Below are 19718 nucleotides of genomic sequence, written 5' to 3'. Positions count from 1 at the left end.
ATGGTTAAGTGACTTGCTCAAGATCACAAGGGGTAACAGTGGGATTGGAATTGGACACCCCCTGGATGTCGAGCCCTGAGCTCTAACCACTAAGCAATTTTTTTTTCACTCAGAGAATAGTTAAGCTCTGGAACACATTGCCAGAGAATGTGGTAAAAGCGGATAGCGTAGCTGGTTTTAAGAAAGGCTTGGACAAGTTCCTGGAGGAAAAGTCCATAGTCTGTTATTGAGAAAGACATAGGGGAAGCCATTGTTGCCCTATATTGGTAGAATGAAATATTGCTACTCCTTGGGTTTTGGCCAGGTACTAGTGACCTGGATTGGCCACTATGAGAATGGGCTACTGGGCTTGATGGACCATTGGATCATTATGTTCTTATCCCCACATATATCCATCCTCTCTCTGCTTCCTACATCACCCTTGCCTCACCACCTCCTTACCATGACCACCCCCCCATCTCCTATACCTTTCTCTCTATCCCAGTACCAGTTACTAAGATCCTCATACATTCAAAAGGAAAACAAAACACACAAAATGAGTGACCATGATGGCAGAAAATAATTTTTTTGTGAAGTGCAAATTAATGTTAATAAGTACATATGATAGAATTGCATTTGCAAGTTCATGGATTTTCCCCTGAGCTGCAGCAAGGAGGGTACGACTTAGCTGCATAAGAATGTGGAGGTAATTTTGCCTGATGACCACAAGAGGTAGCAACAAGCTAAGCCAGTTTTTAGGTGCTGTGATTGTGTTCATTGCCTTGCTGTTGAAAGATATGGTGTTATTTCCACTCTAAAGGCCTGAGGGTAATCAAAATATGAGCTGTGTGTGAGGTATATGTAGAACAACCCTTGATGAACTTTGATTTTGATTTTGCAGATAAAAGAATTATGTTTACGAGTTACCCAGTGAAATTTTTTTTTCAAAAAATCAGAAGATAATTGCTCTTTGCTGCTAACACATTTACTAAACATAATATTTTGTTATGCCATCTTCTCCCCCCCCCCAGGTGTAAGTGTAAAACATTAGATGGGTCTTTCTCATAATCCTTATACTATTCTGTGTTTCAAAGCTCATGTTAAGAACTAGGGCTGGGACCGAGTAATATTTCATTCCATTTCATCCTGACCAGACCAGGCCTGTGGGTAGTTGTGTCTGCGACTAATAGGTGTAGACAGAGAAACAAAATGTTCCTCGTGATTTTCCCTATAAGGGCTCCATGCAGACGCAGCAATTCGGTATTTTCTCTGTCTCCAGTGGATGTCACACTGTGCAGGTTTGAGGCTGCACTGCCTTATGTGAGCTCCTGAACCAGTGTTCTGGTCAGATGCAGCTACTCTCTTTCAGGATTGTATGGAATCCTTTAAAAAAAAGAGGAGGAAATACTTTGGATGGTTCTGAGTCCCTTCCTAACAAATTCTACTCTTCCTCCTTTCTCTGAAAGAGTTTTTGAGGTTGAGAGGCTCTCAGTTGGAGTGAGCAAATCTGAGGCTAGCTCTTGATCCAGTTCTGACTAGCTCTCAGTGGTGCAAGGGGACCTTGAGGGGTAGATGGTCTGGAGCTTTTGAAGTCCCTTCCTTCCTAACCCCTCTACCTATGTTCATTGTAGCACCGGAGCCTGAGCATTTATTCTAGTACAGTAGGTGTGTCATTCTGAATGGACAAGTAATAGCCCACTGCCTGCGAGCTATGCAGAAGGAATCCACTCCGGCTTTTGAATTCCTCCGACTTCACCAGAGGGCTCTGCTGCCTCCTTCATTTTTTTCCTTCTGCACGCATGCCTGATCTGCTCTGCTTGGCTGTTCCTACCATGATAAGGACTGGTTGGTGACATACAATCTGCATAGGAAACTATGTTCTTGACTTTGCTGCTTTGTTTTTGAAGGCAAGGCTTAGCTGACTGTATGGTGTTTGCCATAGCAGGATTGTCAGTTCCTTGGCCTCACATGTTACAGGACTTGCCGACACTGCTGGGCCTACCTTGACTGTAAATTGATCTGCGCTATGGTTTTTTTTTCAATCACAGGCTTGTCTTCATTGCATGGCTGATTTTCTCCGCCCTGGCATAGTGTTGCATTGGGGGCAATGGCTTACCATTCCTTATTTGTTTGGCCTGCCATAGCTGAAGCCATTGTGCATCCCATTGTACATCTTGATAAGCTATGCCTGATCTCTAATTACTTTCTTTTTTTTTTTTTTTTTTTGTAGCCAGCTGGGATGGAGGCATTCTTGTTCTCTATGGCATGCTTTCCTTTTGCCTTCAGGAACCAGTCCCAACCTCCTTTCGTGGGCTTGTCCACCCTCCATGGAGCTTTCTTCATCAGCTCAGTTCTTTCATCTGTGAATGATTACCGATGTTGGAACTTTGCCTGCAAAACCTGGTCTCCACTGGCACTGTGTCTCGACAGTGCGAAGGCTTACTTTTTCAGGATGGATTTCTCCAATTGCCTTCTATTCCAACTGCGGGATGTGAGCTTTGAGAGCCTGGGCTGAGGTGCCTGCTGAGTCCTTCCACTTGAAGGTGCTGTGTAGTCTAGGCTGTAGGATGTTTATGCTCAAAGGGTGGCCATTATACCAAGTTTTTCACTTTGGGGAGCACCAGTGTAGTTCTACCTTGATATTTTCCATCTTTTTGTTTTCATGCTCTTCTGGTTCAGTGCCTGTACTGTTGGAGGGCTTATGCCTGTGGTTGGGAGGGGGAGGTGTCCCGGTGCTTTGTCAGGAGAAATACTGAATTGCTGTACCTGCTCTTATAGGACGAATCACAAGGAACTATTTTGTTTCTCTACATCTGCTGGTCAACAGACACAACTACCCATAGGTCTAGACTGGACTGGTTTGGTAGGTCTAAAGAAAAGAAACTTAGCAGGTAAGATATAATTTTTCCTTTTGTGGGTTGTTTTTTTAAATTCATTTGGAAATTAATATTGAATGTGCACCTTTCTTAAAGAGTGTGCATTATTTATATGGTTAGTATATGCTCTTTACTAATAATGCACATATGATACATATAGTATATGGTGTCTAAAACATTGGCGCTGAACGGGATTCTACAAGGTTTGCATACTTCTTATAGAACCTCTATGTGAAACATAACTTAGGTGCACCCATTTAGGCCAGCTAAAACCAGGCCTAAATCCCTGTTCCTAAGTTGTGCACAGATCTGGTATATTCTGTAACAATGTGCATAGGTTTTGGGAACGTCCCTGATCTTTCCCTGCCCCTTCAGATTCGTGCACTACAGTTGGTGCATACTTTTTATAGAATCGTACTTTTTGAGTTGTGTGTAACTTTTTAATTAGTTTCAATTAGCATCAACTATGAGGTGTTGTACGTGTGTTTGCACAACTTTAGGTGCCGTTTATAGAATTTGAAATTATTTAACTGGCCAGCTCCTAGTTAAATAGCATTTTAGCGCTTAACTGTGGATATTCAGGGGGGAGATAACTGGTTATTTCCCACTGAATATCCCCGGCTAGCCGCTATTCAGCTATATCGCATGACTTTATCCAGTTGGGTGCTGATATTAGCACCTAACTAGATACGTCTAGTGGTCAAATAGGACCGTATTAATAGCTGTTTTATATTTAACTGCTAAAAAGTTAATTGGTTAGCACTAAATATCGGCATAACCGGTTAATTTTTTTTGCAGTTAACAAAAATACCTCCAGATAGTCAATGCCAGTCTCCAGAAATTGCCCTGTATTTGGAGAAAGAGACACATTTTTTGTTCAGAATTAAATCCTTTCTCATAAAATTATTTAGTCTAGTTCATTCCTGTCACCCATTTAGCCAGATCTTTGGTCTTCATAGATCTAAATGAAATAAGCGGTTCAACATTCTTCAGCAAATAATGCATATAATGGCAAGCCAAAGTGAGGAGATGTGTGAATGTTTCATGATGCTTCCTCTTTTTTGCTGTTCAGATAGCTGCCCTTCCTCTCTAATGATGCTCCTCTGCAAGTGTTAAATCAGTTAACCATGTATATTAATAAATAATTACAGTTAGATTCATTTCCCTCTGAATTAAGAAATATAATTGTAACACCTATTCCTAAAAGCACAGTTACTTACCGTAACAGGTGTTATCTAGGGACAGCAGGCAGATATTCTTTACGCATGGGTGACGTCACCGACGGAGCCCCGGTACGGACCTTTTTAACTAGAAAGTTCTAGTTGGCCGCACCGCGCATGTGCGAGTGCCTTCCCGCCCGACGGAGGAGTGCGTGGTCCCCAGTTAAGATAAGCCAGCTAAGAAGCCAACCCGGGGAGGAGGGTGGGACGTAAGAATATCTGCCTGCTGTCCCTGGATAACACCTGTTACGGTAAGTAACTGTGCTTTATCCCAGGACAAGCAGGCAGCATATTCTTTACGCATGGGTGACCTCCAAGCTAACAGAGAGGGAGGAGGGATGGTTGGCCATTAGGAGAATAAATTTTGTAACACAGATTGGCCGAAGTGACCATCCCGTCTGGAGAAGGCATCCAGACAGTAGTGAGTAATGAACGTGTGAACTGAGGACCAAGTGGCAGCCTTGCAGATTTCCTCGATGGGCGTGGAATGGAGGAAAGCCACAGAAGCAGCCATAGCTCGGACCCTGTGGGCCGTGACAGCACCTTCCAGTGAGAGACCGGCCCGAGCGTAGCAGAACGCAATACAGGCAGCAAGCCAGTTGGAAAGCGTCCGTTTAGAGACAGGACGACCCAGACGGTTAGGATCGAAGGTCAGAAAGAGCTGAGGGGACGAGCGGTGAGCCCTGGTACGATCAAGGTAGTATGCAAGGGCACGCTTACAATCCAGCGTGTGCAACGCCTGTTCCCCAGGATGAGAATGGGGTTTAGGGAAAAAGACAGGCAACACAATGGACTGGTTGAGGTGAAAAGCCGAGACCACCTTGGGAAGGAATTTAGGATGGGTACGCAGAACCACCTTGTCATGGTGAAAAACAGTGAACGGTGGATCGGCGACCAGTGCATGCATTTCACTAACCCTCCTGGCAGAGGTGATGGCAATGAGGAAAAGCACCTTCCATGTTAGAAGTTTGAGCGAAGTTGTGGCAAGAGGCTCAAAAGGGGGTTTCATGAGGGCTGATAAAACCACATTCAGGTCCCAGACGACAGGAGGAGGCTTCAGAGGTGGTTTGACATTGAAGAGGCCTCTCATGAACCGGGAAATCAGTGGATGAGCCGTGAGAGGTTTTCCGAGGATAGGCTCATGAAACGCAGTGATGGCACTGAGGTGGACTCTGATTGAGGTAGACTTGAGGCCAGCCTCGGACAGAGAGAGCAAATAGTCCAGTACAGTTTCCACCGCTAATGAGGTGGGATCGTGATGATGCAGGAGACACCAAGAGGAGAACCTGGTCCACTTCTGATGGTAACATTGGAGGGTGGCCGGTTTCCTGGAGGCATCCAAAATGCGACGGACAGGCTGAGACAGATTCTCTGGAGAGGTCAGCCCGAGAGAAACCAAGCTGTCAGGTGGAGCGAAGACAGATTGGGGTGCAGTAGAGATTGATGTTGCTGTGTAAGTAGAGTAGGAAACACAGGAAGAGGAATGGGCTCCCTGGAGCTGAGCTGAAGCAGGAGGGAGAACCAGTGTTGGCGAGGCCACCGAGAGCGATGAGAATCATGGTGGCCCTGTCCCTGCGGAGTTTGGATAATGTCCGCAACATCAGAGGTAGTGGAGGAAAGGCATAGAGGAACCGATCCGTCCAGTTGAGCAGGAATGCATCTGGGGTCAGACGATGAGGAGAGAAGAGTCTGGAACAGAACTGGGGCAGCTGATGGTTGTGAGGCGCTGCAAAGAGGTCCACCTGCGGAGTGCCCCAGCGAGCAAAGATGGAGTGGAGTGTTGAAGGGTCCAGCGTCCACTCGTGAGGTTGAAGGATGCGGCTGAGATTGTCAGCCAGGGAGTTCTGTTCGCCCTGGATATAGACAGCCTTGAGGAAGAGATTGCGGGCCGTGGCCCAGGTCCAGATGCGTAGAGCCTCCAGACAAAGGAGGCGAGATCCGGTGCCGCCTTGCTTGTTTATGTAGTACATGGCGACTTGATTGTCTGTGCACAGGAGAAGGACCTGAGGGCAGAGAAGATGCTGGAAGGCCTTGAGGGCATAGAACATGGCTCTGAGTTCCAGGAAATTGATGTGATGTTGACGCTCCTGTGGGGTCCAGAGTCCCTGGGTGCGTAGATCTCCTAGGTGAGCTCCCCACGCATAGGGGGAGGCATCCGTGGTGATGATCATGGAGTGAGGGGGTAGATGAAAGAGCAGACCCCTGGAAAGATTTGAGGAGTTCAACCACCATTGAAGAGATTGCTGAAGAGACGATGTCACAGAGATGGGATGAGAAAGAAGATCCGTGGTCTGTGACCATTGATTGGCGAGAGTCCATTGAGGTATTCTGAGGTGGAGATGTGCCAGAGGAAGTACATGTACTGTCGAGGCCATGTGACCCAGGAGGACCATCATCTGTCGGGCAGGAATGGAGTGATGCAGGAGCACCTGACGACAGAGGTGGAGTAGGGTCCGCTGACGATCGGAGGGGAGAAATGCCCTCATTAGTGTGCTGTCGAGAACTGCTCCAATGAACTGAAGTCGCTGTGTAGGAAGCAGATGCGACTTGGGGTAGTTGATCTCGAACCCCAGGAGATGGAGGAGAGAGATGGTGTGATGAGTGGCTTGTAGCACAAGCGTCGATGTAGGAGCTTTCACCAACCAATCGTCCAAGTAGGGGAACACCTGGAGGTTGTGAGACCTGAGGAAGGCCACCACCACAATAAGGCACTTGGTGAACACCCTGGGCGATGAAGCGAGGCCAAAAGGTAGCACTTTGTACTGATAGTGACTGTGCTGTATCTGAAACCGTAGGTAGCGACGTGAAGTCGGATTGATTGGGATGTGAGTGTAGACCTCTTTGAGGTCCAGGGAACATAGCCAGTCGTGTTGAGAGAGAAGAGGGTACAGCGTGGCAAGGGAGAGCATTCTGAACTTCTCCTTGACCAGACACTTGTTGAGGTCCCTGAGATCGAGGATGGGACGAAGGTCTCCTGTGTTCTTGGGAACCAGGAAGTAGCGGGAGTAGAATCCCTGACCCCTTTGGGCCGGAGGCACCTCTTCGATGGCATTGAGAAGAAGGAGGGATTGGACCTCCCTCAGGAGGAGGGGGGTTTGGGAGGAGAGAGAAGCAGACTCTACGGGAGGATTGTCTGGTGGAAGAGTCTGGAAGTTGAGAGAGTAGCCGTGGCGGATGATGTTGAGGACCCATTGGTCTGATGTGATGACCTCCCAACGGCTGAGGAAGATTTGGAGACGTCCCCTGATTGGTTGAGGAAGAGGCAACGAGGGAGGAAGACTGGCTATGCCCTGGAGAGAGGAGTCAAAAGGGCTGAGAGGGTTTCGAAGTAGGGAGAGGCTTAGCAGGCTGAGTAGATTGAGAACGAGCCTGAGTGTGTTGATGTTGCGGACGGGGCCGCCGAGGTTGTTGTGAAGGCGGATTGAGGGGTCTGGCAGAGAACCTGCGCTGGTACGAGGACTGTGGTCTGTAAGGACGAGCAGGTGGAGCCTTTTTCTTAGGTTTGATAAGGGTGTCCCACCTGGTCTCATGGGCGGAGAGCTTCTGGGTGGTTGAATCTAAGGACTCCCCAAAAAGTTCAACCCCAAGACAGGGAGCGTTGGCTAGGCGGTCTTGGAGGTTGATGTCCAAATCAGATACCCTCAACCAGGCCAGGCGGCGCATGGCAACGGCCATGGCAGATGCACGGGAGGTCAGCTCAAAGGAGTCATAAATAGAGCGCACCATAAATTTTCGCAGTTGAAGGAGGCTGGAAATTTGCTGTTGGAAGAGCGGAACTTTGCGCTCTGGGATGTATTTTTGAAGGGCGGACAGTTGTTGCACCAGGTGTTTCATGTAAAATGAGAAATGAAATGTGTAATTGTTCGCCCTGTTGGCCAGCATAGCGTTTTGATAAAGGCGCTTGCCAAACTTGTCCATCGTTTTGCCTTCTCTGCCAGGAGGGGTGGAGGCATAAACACTGGAGCCTTGAGTTTTCTTCAAGGTAGACTCAACTAGGAGAGACTCATGGGGTAGCTGAGGTTTGTCAAAACCTGAGATCGGGATGACCCTGTAAAGGCTATCCAGCTTATGGGGGGCCCCAGGAACGGTGAGTGGGTTCTCCCAGTTCTTATAAAAAGTTTCCCGCAGTATGTCATGTACAGGTAACTTGAGAAACTCCTTGGGAGGCTGTTCAAAATCCAAGGCCTCCAAAAAGGCCTGGGATTTTTTGGAGTCAGACTCGAGAGGGATGGAGAGAGCCGCTGACATCTCCTTGAGGAATCTGGAGAAGGAGGATTGCTCCGGCTTAGAAGTGGTATTGGGCGCTGAGGGCTCCTCGTCCGATGATGATGCGTCCTCCTCGGTACCGGGAGGGGAGTCTTCCCATAAGTCCGGGTCCCTGACATCAGTGTGTGCATGTCGAGATATCGGGGTGGAAGGCTCAGTATGGTGGGTCTTGGATAGAGACTTGCCAGAGCGCACTGAGACATTACCGGGAGAGGAAGATCGGTGCTGGTCTCGGTCCCGGGAAGAACGGTGCCGGTCTCGGTCCGGGGGGGACCGGTGCCCAGCCTGGTACCGAGGAGGATCGGCATCAGCGTGGGTATGACGCACGGGATGGGCACGAAGGTGCTCAGCCAAGAGGATCGGCATGGAAGAGCTAAGCGGTACCGATGGAGTGGATACCGGTTGGGCGGTGTAAGGCTCGGGCCGGTCTGGTACCGAAAGGAGCGGTGCCAAGATGGTCGGTAACAGGTGCTGGAGTTGTTGCTGCAGCTGTTCCTGTAATTTATCTTGGAGGATGGTCGCGATGCGGTCATCCAGGGGTTGCACCGGAACCGCTTTTTTCTGCTTCGGTTCCTTAGGTGCCGCTCCACGCCCCGGCGATGAGGAGGCCGATGATGAGGCACTCACCGAGATCGGGGCGGAGTGTTTCCGGGGTCGGCGTGAAGCCGGTAGGGCCGGTGTCGCCACTGTGGCCAGAGGGCGCTCCAGGGAAGTGGAAGGCTTCTTAGCCGGCTTACCTGGCGCCAGTGGCGCCGATGAAGGATTGGGCGTCGTCGAAGTGGTGGGTGCTGATTTTGGCGGTACCGTAGTCGACGCAATCGGCTCCATCGCAGATGCGGTGCCGAAGAGGATGTTCTGCTGGATTTGTTGATTCTTCAGAGTACGTTTTTTAAGAGTGGCACAGCGGGTGCAGGAGTCCGCCCGATGCTCAGAACCCAAACACTGTAGGCACCAATTGTGTGGGTCAGTGAGGGAGATCGGGTGTGCACACCGCTGGCACTTCTTAAAACCCGGCTGCGGGGGCATGAATGGAAACACGGCCTCCGCAAAATCAAACCCGGAGGCCTGTATGGTGACAACAGGCCCCGCCGGGGCTGGAACGAAAACAAAGTAAAAAAATCAAATTTTTTTTTTGAAAAATAAAATAAGAGAAAAACCCGAAGGGCAAGGGAGAAAAATAGAGAGAAAAAACGCGAGCGGGAAGGCAAAAAGGTGGATTCAACGGTTGTTGAGAATACACGCGTCTTCTTCGCTCCGCGGAAACGAAGAAACTGGGGACCACGCACTCCTCCGTTGGGCGGGAAGGCACTCGCGCATGCGCGGTGCGGCCAACTAGAACTTTCTAGTTAAAAAGGTCCGTACCGGGGCTCCGTCGGTGACGTCACCCATGCGTAAAGAATATGCTGCCTGCTTGTCCTGGAATAAAATATGGATCTCAATTTATATCAACCAATACTTGCAGACTTGCTAAATTATGACATGGGGACACATTTTTCCCTGTCCCCACGGGAACTCATTTTCCTATCCCGGCGAGTTCTTTTCCTGTCCCTGTCCCATTCCTGCAAGCTCTGTCTTCATCTGCACAAGCCTCAATCACTTTAAAATCAGTTTTCAAGGCTTGTGTGGTTAAGGCAGAGCTTACAGGAATGGAATAAGGACAGTGACAAAACTCACAGGGACGGGGAAATTGAGTTCCTGTGGGGACGGAGAAAAATTTGTCTCCGTGTCATTCTCTATGAAATTATTGGAGACTGTAATGGCTAATCTACTTTCAAATTTTCTATATGATCATAATTGTTTAAGTAAAAACTCAATTTGGTTTTAGATTCCATCACAGTACGGAATCTTTGCTTTAGTTTCAGATACAAAACTTTAGCTAACCCAAAGTCCTGAATTGATATTATTACATTTGGATTACACCAGTGCATTTGATTTCAGTAGTTCATGAGATATTACAGTTAAAGCTTAGCTATCTAAGCATACTGGTAAAGAATTGAATTGGATTAAGGAATTTATTTGTAATCGCTGTTAAGAGTGAAAATTAATCTTTCTTTTCATTCAGTTAGAAATCAAATTGTGGAGTACCACAAGGTTCCCCCACGTTCTGCTGTACTCTTAACATCTATATGTCTTTGTTTGGAGACCTTTTTTAGAATCTGTCTGATTTTGTTCTTTTGCCCATGACATGTTACTTCTGGAGAAACCAAATTTCTGATACAGCCATTCTGATTATTAGTTACATCAGTAGAGTTAAGAGCTGGAGTAAAAATCATGGTTTAAGCTTAAATGCTAATAAAACTAAACTATTATGGCTGAGTTCCTCTTATAGATCAATTCTAGATTCAGTTTGATTACCTGATGGCCTCTCATTACTGGTTGAAAGATCCTCTAAGTATAGAGATTTTTCCTTGACACAAGATCTTTTTGAAATTACATCAGCTTCATAATATTTGCTCACTGTTTCTTGAAGCTTTTGTTGTTTCACACCTTGATTTACTGTAATTCTTTACATTATGGCATGTTGATCAGATTAAGATCTAAAATTGCAAAGATGCAAAATGTAGCAGTGAAACTGGTTTTTTGGTATGAAGAAATATGATAGTGCTACACCATTACTGATCAGACTACACTGGTAGAATTCTCTTTAAATTAGACTGCACTATTTGTAACATTATTGAAGGATCTAGTCCTGAATATCAGGTAGAGATCTTTCCCTTCCCAAAATTGATTAGACCACTTAGATCCAGAGAGTCTTTTCCACTGTTTTCCTTCTGTTAAATGTGTAAATTAAAAAAGATCCTTGAGAGTTCTTTGAATTTTCTAGCCATCAAATTTTGAAATTCCTCATCCTTTCAACTAAAATCGGTTGGACCGCTAGACGACCGAGGGATGAAAGGGGCTCACCATAGCGGAGAGATTACATGAATTTTTTTTGCCTCGGTCTTCACCAAGGAAGAAGTGGGGGAGTTACCAGTTCCCGAAATGGTATATTCTGATGAATCTGAGAAAAACAAATTTCTAACACTGGATGATGTAATGGGTCATTTTGACAAATTGAACAGTAGCAAATTGCCTGGACTGGACAGTATATATTCCAGAGTGCTAATAGAATTGAAAAATGAACTTGCAGAGCTATTAGTAAATTTGTAATTTTTCTCTAAAATCCAGCATAGTACAGCATCAGCATCAATGAGACAAACTTGGTTTTTCTTGTTACATAGAAGCTTTTGGACCCCTGTTCGTTTACAGAAATTAAATAGTTCAAACTCCAATAGATGTTGGCACTGTTATCTGGGCATAGGGACACTGGATCACCTACTTTTCTATTGTCCTTTAATACTTACCTTCTGGACGTCTATTTGGGGACATATTAACTTGATTTTAGGAGACTGATTCCGTTGTCATATGAAATGGTAATCTGTGGGTCATTATCCCTTAAGCCACCAATAGATAAACATAAAAACAGATTGTTGGGTATTATGACTGGGGTAGTCATCCAAATAGTCACAAAAAATTGGAAAAATTTTGATTTTTGAATTTTACTTTTTGATGGCACTCATGTTTAGTTTATAAATACGAAAAAATGATATTTATGCAAGGAGGTAATAAATGGTTTAAACGGGTATAGGGTCCATTGACTAACTTTATTGATACTACTTGAATGATGTTTCCCTTTATTCCTGATTAGAATTTACACATCCAGGGAGGAGGGAGGGAGGGAGATATTATATTGGAATTGTTTTCTTGATTATATTGAAATAAGGGGGGGGAGTGTAAAAATATTATTTATATATTTTATTGAAAGTTGTAAGTGCTATTTTTTAGTATATTCTGTAATGTATTCATGTATGCGCTATTTTAAGTTTCAAAGAATTATAAAATCCAGCATAGTACCGGAAGACTGGAGGGTGGCCAACATGGTGCTGATTTTTAAAAGGGTTCCAGGCAAAATGGTAGAGACTATTATAAAGAACAAATAACAGAACATATAAATAAGCATGGATTAATGAGAGAAAGCCAACATGGATTTAGTCAAGGGAAATCTTGCCTCACCAATCTACTGCATTTCTTTGAAGGGGTGAATGAATATGTAGATAAAGGTGATTGATATTGTGTATTTGGATTTTCAAAAAGAATTTGACAAAGTACATCCATGAAAAACTTCTGATGAAATTAGAAAGTCATGAGCTATGAGATAATGTTCTATTATGGATTAAAAACTGATTGAAAGAAAACAGACTAGATTAAAATGGTTAATAATCTTAATGGAGAAGGGTAAATAGTGGGCTTCTCTAAAGGCCTGTGATGGGATGGCTGCTTTTTAACATATTTATCAATGATCTAGAAATGAGATAATTAAATTTGCTGATGATACATAGTTGTTAAATCACAAAAGGATTGTGAAAATTTGCAAGAGGACCTTGTAAGACTTGGAGACTGGGCATCAGAATGGCAGATGACGTTTAATGTGAACAGGTGCAAAGTGATTCATTTGGAAAAGAGGAACCCAAATTATAGCTACATGATGGTGGGTTCTATGTTAGGAGTCACTGCCCAGAAAAAGGATCTAGGTGTCATTGTTGAGGATACATTGAAACCCTCAGCTCAAAATGTAGCAGCGGCTAAGAAAGCAAATAGAATGTTAGGAATTATCAGGAAAGGAATGGAAAACAAAGATGAAAATGTTTTAATGCTCTCATATCACTCTATGGTATGGCTGCACCTCAATTACTGTGTGTAGTTCTAGTCGCCATATCACAAAAAAGAAATTAGAAAAGGTACAGAGAAGGGTGACAAAAATGATAAAAGGGATGGGGGATGACTTCCTTATGTGGAAAGACTATAGCAGCTAGGTCTCTTTAGCTTGGAGAAGATACAGCTCGGGGGGATATGATGGAGGTCTATAAAATAATGAGTGGAGTGGAAAGAGTAGATGTTAAATCATTTGTTCACTCTTTCCAAATGTACTAGAACTAGGGGGTATGCGATTAAGCTACTAAGTAGAAGATTTAAAACAAACTAGAGAAAATATTTCTTCACACAACATGCAATTAAACTCTGGAATTTGTTGCCAGAGAATGTGGTGAAATCAGCTTAGTGGGGTTTAAAAAGGTTTGGATAATTTCTTTAAAAGAGAAGTCCATAGTCCATTTTTGAAATAGCATGGGGAAATCCACTGCTTATTCCTAGAATAAGCAGCATAAAATCTGTTTTACTACTTGGGATTTAGCTATGTACTTGGGACCTGGGTTGGCCACTGTTGGAAACAGGATACTGGGCTTGATGGACCTTCGGTGTGTCCCAGTATGGCAATTCTTCTGTTCTTATTTCATCACTCCCTTAAGATATTTTTATTTTAAAAAATATTTAGGTTAACTTTATATTGTTTGTTGTAATTCCAAGTGTCTGTCTTTGATTAAGCTTTTGATACTAATTAAGATTCTTTCACTGGTGCCATGTACATAATTATGACTATAAACCCAACTGGATGCCTACTCTCAAAATGTTGATGTCACAATGTGCTCTGAGAGTTTAGCTTATCATTTTTTTCTTCTCCAGAGAGTTAAACTGCCTGGTACATTGCTGTATTGTAAGTTTTATGAGCAGGGACCTTTAGACATAACTTGAGAGCAGATTTAGCTGCAAGAGTTAGACCTGTTACAATTCTGCTGCAAAGTTATTTGCATTTCAGGTATTAACGTTACTTATTTTACTGTATAAAAATAGTCTGTGATCTGTTTTCATGTATCTGGGTCAAGATTATGCAATCATACTAGGTGTGGCAAAGAACAGCAACACTTAAAACAATAGGTTCTGATAGCCACACAAAGAATTTGTACTGCTACCTACTAGAAGGGTGGGCAACCTTTGAAACAGCCCATGTTGGTGGGTATTTATTAATGCTTAGTACATAATATTGCCATTATTTTGGGTTAATTGGGAAAGGGATAGAGGATAGGATTTGAAAAACTGCCTATCTGTGGTTACAATCAAAGCAGTTTCCAATGCAATAAATGTCATTCTGGACAGTAGGGGTATTCTCCGCATGCTTATGAGTCTTGCAGAAGGAATACATTCCAGATTTTCAGCTCCTCCTCCTCATCCAGAAGGCTCTGCTGCCCCCTTCAGTTTTTCCTTCTGTACGGGAGTTGGAAGGTGTCTTTCTGATCTGCTTTGTATATTTCTTTATTTTTGGTATTTTTTTGCACCTATCAGTGCACCAGAGCTCCCCAATGTGGAGGTAAGCTCGGCATGGAGAAGAAGCAGACTTGGGTCTGCACTGTAGCCAGCAAGTTAATCTCATGGGAACCTGTTTGGCCAGCCTACAGAAAACTTTGTGGAGCTTGGGGTCCATATCCCTAGTAGTTTAGCTTGCCTACTAAATCATAGAGGCTTGAACAAAAGCTGTTAGGCATCTACAGGGGGCTTAGTGGGGCTCTTCAGGGTGCCGGTTGCAATTTTGCCTCCCCTTGTTCATGTATGTGGTTCCACAGGGATTGAGGGATCAGTATGACGGTCCAAATGGTAGTGCAAAGATCTCAGCGTTTGGAGGATTGGCTGATTGAGGCAGAGATTCTCTCAAAATCCAGCTACTGCTTAGAGCTTGAGGCAGGCTGCAGCACTTTCAGGGCACATGTCACAGTGAGTAAGGCTATTACAGCCTATGGGCAAAATTGGGGAGAGGGGTCTTAAAATCATGTTTTTGAAGGTTTATGCCACATCATGTAGGGTCTTCCACCTCTAAAATCCTGTTTTTTTGAGTTTTTAACTTTAGGTTGTTTTTGAGCTGTTTTTTGGTGCTAAAATGCTATCTTGGATTTCCTGATTTTTTTTTTTCCTTCAAAGTTCTCCAGATCCTTCAAATCACCACATTTTGCCTCAGAATTGGCATGGATGGAGTCCTTAGGCTGTTTTACTCCTAATTCATGCCAATTTGTGCTGGATAGATGCCAGAAGAGCACCCTTGTGCCACATGAAACACAGCATGTGAAGAGGAGCAGGAGTGTTGAGCTTAGCCTTCCCTTTGGTCTCTAGGGCTGAAGATCCTTCATGAGGCCTGTTTACCAGAAGAAAATTGCTCCTGGAGCCCTGGTACAGCAGCATACCTAAGAGTAAGGGCATGGTAAAGCCTTTTCTCCTGAATTTGTTAATTTAATGTGGAGAGCTTATTTGGATAGCCGGGATCCTCATTTGAGATCTGGCAGCAAGCCAAGAGTCACACAAGGGGGCTTGGGCAATCGGTACCTCAGGGTCATTGACTGAGGCAGACCAGGATCCGGTGGACCTTTTCTGACAGGGATTTGGAAGGCAAGAGGTCAATCTATATGCCCTTTGACACAGAGCAAGTAAGTATACGGAAAGCAGTGGTGGCCCTCGGTCAATGGGAAGATCCCACAGTACACTGGCTGTTCAAGCCTTCAGTGCTATTAGAGCTCATTACTAACTCTCTGCGGGAGTTGCAGTTAGACTCCCAGTAGGCTTCTTCCACTCAGTGTTCTATCTTGAGCAGAGTGAAAATGCAAGTCACGTCTCTTCCCTGGTATCCTTATATGAGTGTTGTAGTTACAAAGCATTGGAATGCTCCTGAGAATTTTTTAAAGGTAGCCAAGGTAATGACTAGGCTGTATCCTATAGTACAGGATTGTCAGCGGATGTTCGCTCAGCCTAAGGTGGAGTCCTTGGTTGCTCAGGTAACTAAGCGCATGTCCCTGCCTAGTGAGGGAGATATAATATTAAAGGATATTGCAGGATCACAGAATGGATGTGGTACTAAAAAGGCAGTTTGAAGCTTTGGGAATCAAAGCAGCTGCAGAAGCCTCTTGTGGCATGTGCTTGTCATACCAAGATGCATGGGCTCACCCTGGCAGAGGATGAGCCTTTGCTAGAAGGGATGGATTATGTAGCCAGTGCTCTCTAAGACATAATCAGAGTCATGAGCAAGTCTCGGCTTATTCAATTTCAGCCCATAGAATGCTCTGATCAGGCAATGGGTGGGAGATTCTACCTCCAAGGCTACGTTCAACAGACTCCCTTTAAAGGACAGATGTTTGGAAAGAGTCTGGATGATCTGATGGCCAGCATTGCAGATTGCGGGCCAAAATCTCTGCCTGACAGTAGACCACAAAACCTCTAGAGGTTCTGGGTGATCTAATTTTCTTAATTCCAGGTGCTTTCAACAGTATTCAGGAGGAGCTTCATCTGGGAGATTATATCAGGGCTCAAGACAGAGATTCAAAGGACCTAGGTGAAGCCAAGCCTCTGGTCTCATCCTAAAGCAGCCTCCAAGAAAGCGCAATAATGCCAGGGCCAAAGTCTTCCCCCTGAGGATAAGAGGAAGATTCTCAGTGTATGCTGAGATCTGGGCACAGATCTCTTCAGACTGCTGGGTGCTGGCGATTCACCCATCCATTAACAGACTGGTTTGTGAACTCCCCAATGGGACAACCAGAAAGGTCATGCAGTGTCTTGGCTTGTAGAAATTCAGACCATAGAGCCAGTGCCGTCAGAAAAATTGGGATTGGGCAGATACTCCATATATCTAATCTAATTTGATACAAGATTTCTGAATCACTCTCATACCATTTAGTTCAAAGTGGTTTACATAAAAAGAAGCAATAATAATTCTATGGGAAAATACAATTCCTTGAATAAAAAGATGTCCATACAAATCCTTAACTAAAATGACTAACTTTACAGACTATCATATAAAAATGTTTTTCAGCATTCTATGAAATTTCCAATAGCTAACTTCTATTCTTATTTGTATAGGTAAATCTTTCCAAATAACAATAGCAGCATATTTAAAAGAAGAATTAAATTGACGTTTAAAACGTATACCTCTAACAGGGGGAAACTGCAATAAAAATGTATTACTCAATCTATTAGATGAATAAGGCAAACATGATAGAACAAAGTGAAATGATTGGAAGCCTCTGCCTCTGTGACGCAGGGGTTAGAGCTACAGCTGTGGGTTCAAATCCCTCACTGCTCCTTGTGACCCTGGGCAAGTCACTTAATCCCCTCATTGTCCTAGGTACACTAGATAGAGTTTGAGCCCACTGAGACAGATAGGGAAATATGATAAAGTACCTGAATGTAAAACCACTTAGGATATAAATGGTATATAAATAGTTTTAAACTCTACACGTTTATAGTCATCCAGTGAAGTTTCTTATTCTTTATAGTGCCCAAGAAAGGCTCAGAGGACTGGAGACCCATTCTGGATCTCACCCATGTCAATGCAGCCCTAAAGATTCCACGCTTTCGCATGGAGACCATGCAGTCAGGCATTACAGCAGTTATACTTTTAGAGCAGAACAGATTTGTAGTTCAGGGAGTCTCCCCGTACCCCTCCTTCATATATGTTCTTATATAGGGCTGTCGTCTGCTTTGGGGCAACAGAGCCCTCTAGAGAAGGAGGAGTTGAAAACCTGGAATGGATTCCTTCTGTATGACTCATGAGCATGGGGAGAATACTCCTACTGTCCAGAATGACACACCTATCTATTAGAAAAGCATTAGCAAGGTAAGAGCCTAATCTCTTTTTAGAAGGGATCTTCAATAAGTTTCTGCACTTTTATTTTTTTAAACACTATTAAATATCTCAAAAGGAAATTACATCACTTTTCCACATGACCACCTTGTTTTGCCTGCCTGACTAGTCACATGACTTTCTACGACACGCCCTCTTACCACTTCTCGTCCTGTTTCCCATGAAAATCTGAAAGTGCAGAAACTTTTTGATGAACCCTCATACATATTATATACAGTACACTGACAAATCCGTGCAGGACAGTTCCGCTCAGACAAATGCTTCCTGATAATTGCACACGAAAAAGTGCAGCCTGTGAAGGATATCTGGAAGGCCCTGATTTGCTGAGGCTGGTGCCTCAAACCCGTCCCAAGGGGCGGAGCTTGAGGATTCTCAGCAAATCGCAGCCTTCCAGATATCCAGTAAAAGGGTTCCCATAATCAGACTGTAAACTTAACCCTCAAAAAGACAAAAAAGTATCCTGTAAGGGCAGACCTCCCATTCATTGCGCGCATTTGTCGTGCATGCAAATGTCGGCGCCCATTTGCACATTTGATGGGTCACCATTATATACAGGTAATTATTTTGTAACTGGGGAAATGGAGGGTTAAGTGACTTGTCCAGAGTTACAAGGAGCTGCAGTAGGAGTTGAACCTAGTTCTCAGGCTGGTGCACTAATCATTAGGAAATGCCTCCACTGCACATTAATTTCAGTCTTAAGAATGGGCAAGGGACCCAAACCTTGAGCATGCCTGGATTTAGTAATGATACATAAGGTGGTAGGTATTCAGGTCAAAGAAGAGCTGTACCTGCTTGCTTTAATAATAATAATTTTATTTCTTATATACTGCTATACCATAAGGGTCCGGTGCATGAGTTTGTTCCAAGGGGTTTCATTATCGCACTATTTGCTTTCCTCTGTACTTCTGGTTGTTCAGTCTTTGCAAAGACTGAGGCCAATCCCACCCCTCCTGCCTTCTGAGTGCAAAGATCTTAAATATGGGCCTCTTAGTTGGGGGGGGGGCACAAGGCTGGAGGTTTACTGAGGTGTGCCTAGTAATCTTGCACCAGTTCTGCTATGGTAATCTCTGGTTTTATCTAGGTTTTTGGGTTGGAGGGGTGAGGTATCTTAATGATCACTGCAGGGACATGAGGAATGGAGATAGGAAGGATAGCAGAGGGAAAAGCATCGGGGATGGGGTGAAGACTGGGAAAAAAAGGAAAAATGTTTTGGGGTGTGGGATTTTGGAGAAGGAGGATCAATGAGGCACAGAGGATAGGAAAAGATTATCTGGGATGAGCTCCTCAGCCCTATTCATCTCTCAAACTATCCCCTCCTCCTTGAAACTGATGCCCTCATACACACATTCTTTCACCCACCTTCTTTTAACCTATCTCCTGTTTGCCTTTTGTGTAGGGCCAGTGTGTTACATCTAAGAGCCTAAAGCTGAAATTTGAGAGGGGACATAAAGTTCACCCACAAGCTGTGTCACTTTTGCATAGGCTCAGGGTCCCTTATGAGCCCCGAGTGCAATTGCCTGGATTATATTTTTATTTTAGGCTGACCATCTGTACCAGTACTTTTTCCCCGACTTTTCATAGTTAATAACCTTTTCACCAGCTTGTATTCTTACATTCCCTTGATACTTTCACTAACTCTTACTGCTGTTACCTTGAGCTCAAAAAAGGCTAGTTGCCCTACTTGTCTGTCTCTTGAGATTAGGACTGATCAGGTGTTCTGTTTGTGGCAGAAACTCGACACCACTATTTTCAAATGCCTGTTGGGTAGTGACAGGTATGCGTATTTCATTTTTCCGTGAGATAGTAGGCTAAAAAACAAATATG

General features: G+C 44.4%; 1 protein-coding gene across 1 annotated transcript in view; it reads left to right on the top strand.

Moving 5' to 3' along the window:
- Positions 1-19718, top strand: part of ERBB3 (erb-b2 receptor tyrosine kinase 3) — a 238435-nt gene that overhangs the window by 16268 nt on the left and 202449 nt on the right. The gene's annotated exons all lie outside the window — the stretch shown is intronic.

Source organism: Geotrypetes seraphini, chromosome 3 (genome assembly GCF_902459505.1).
Source record: "Geotrypetes seraphini chromosome 3, aGeoSer1.1, whole genome shotgun sequence".
In the NCBI taxonomy this organism is placed as follows: Eukaryota; Metazoa; Chordata; class Amphibia; order Gymnophiona; family Dermophiidae; genus Geotrypetes; species Geotrypetes seraphini.
This window is presented reverse-complemented; position numbering and strand designations above follow the sequence as displayed.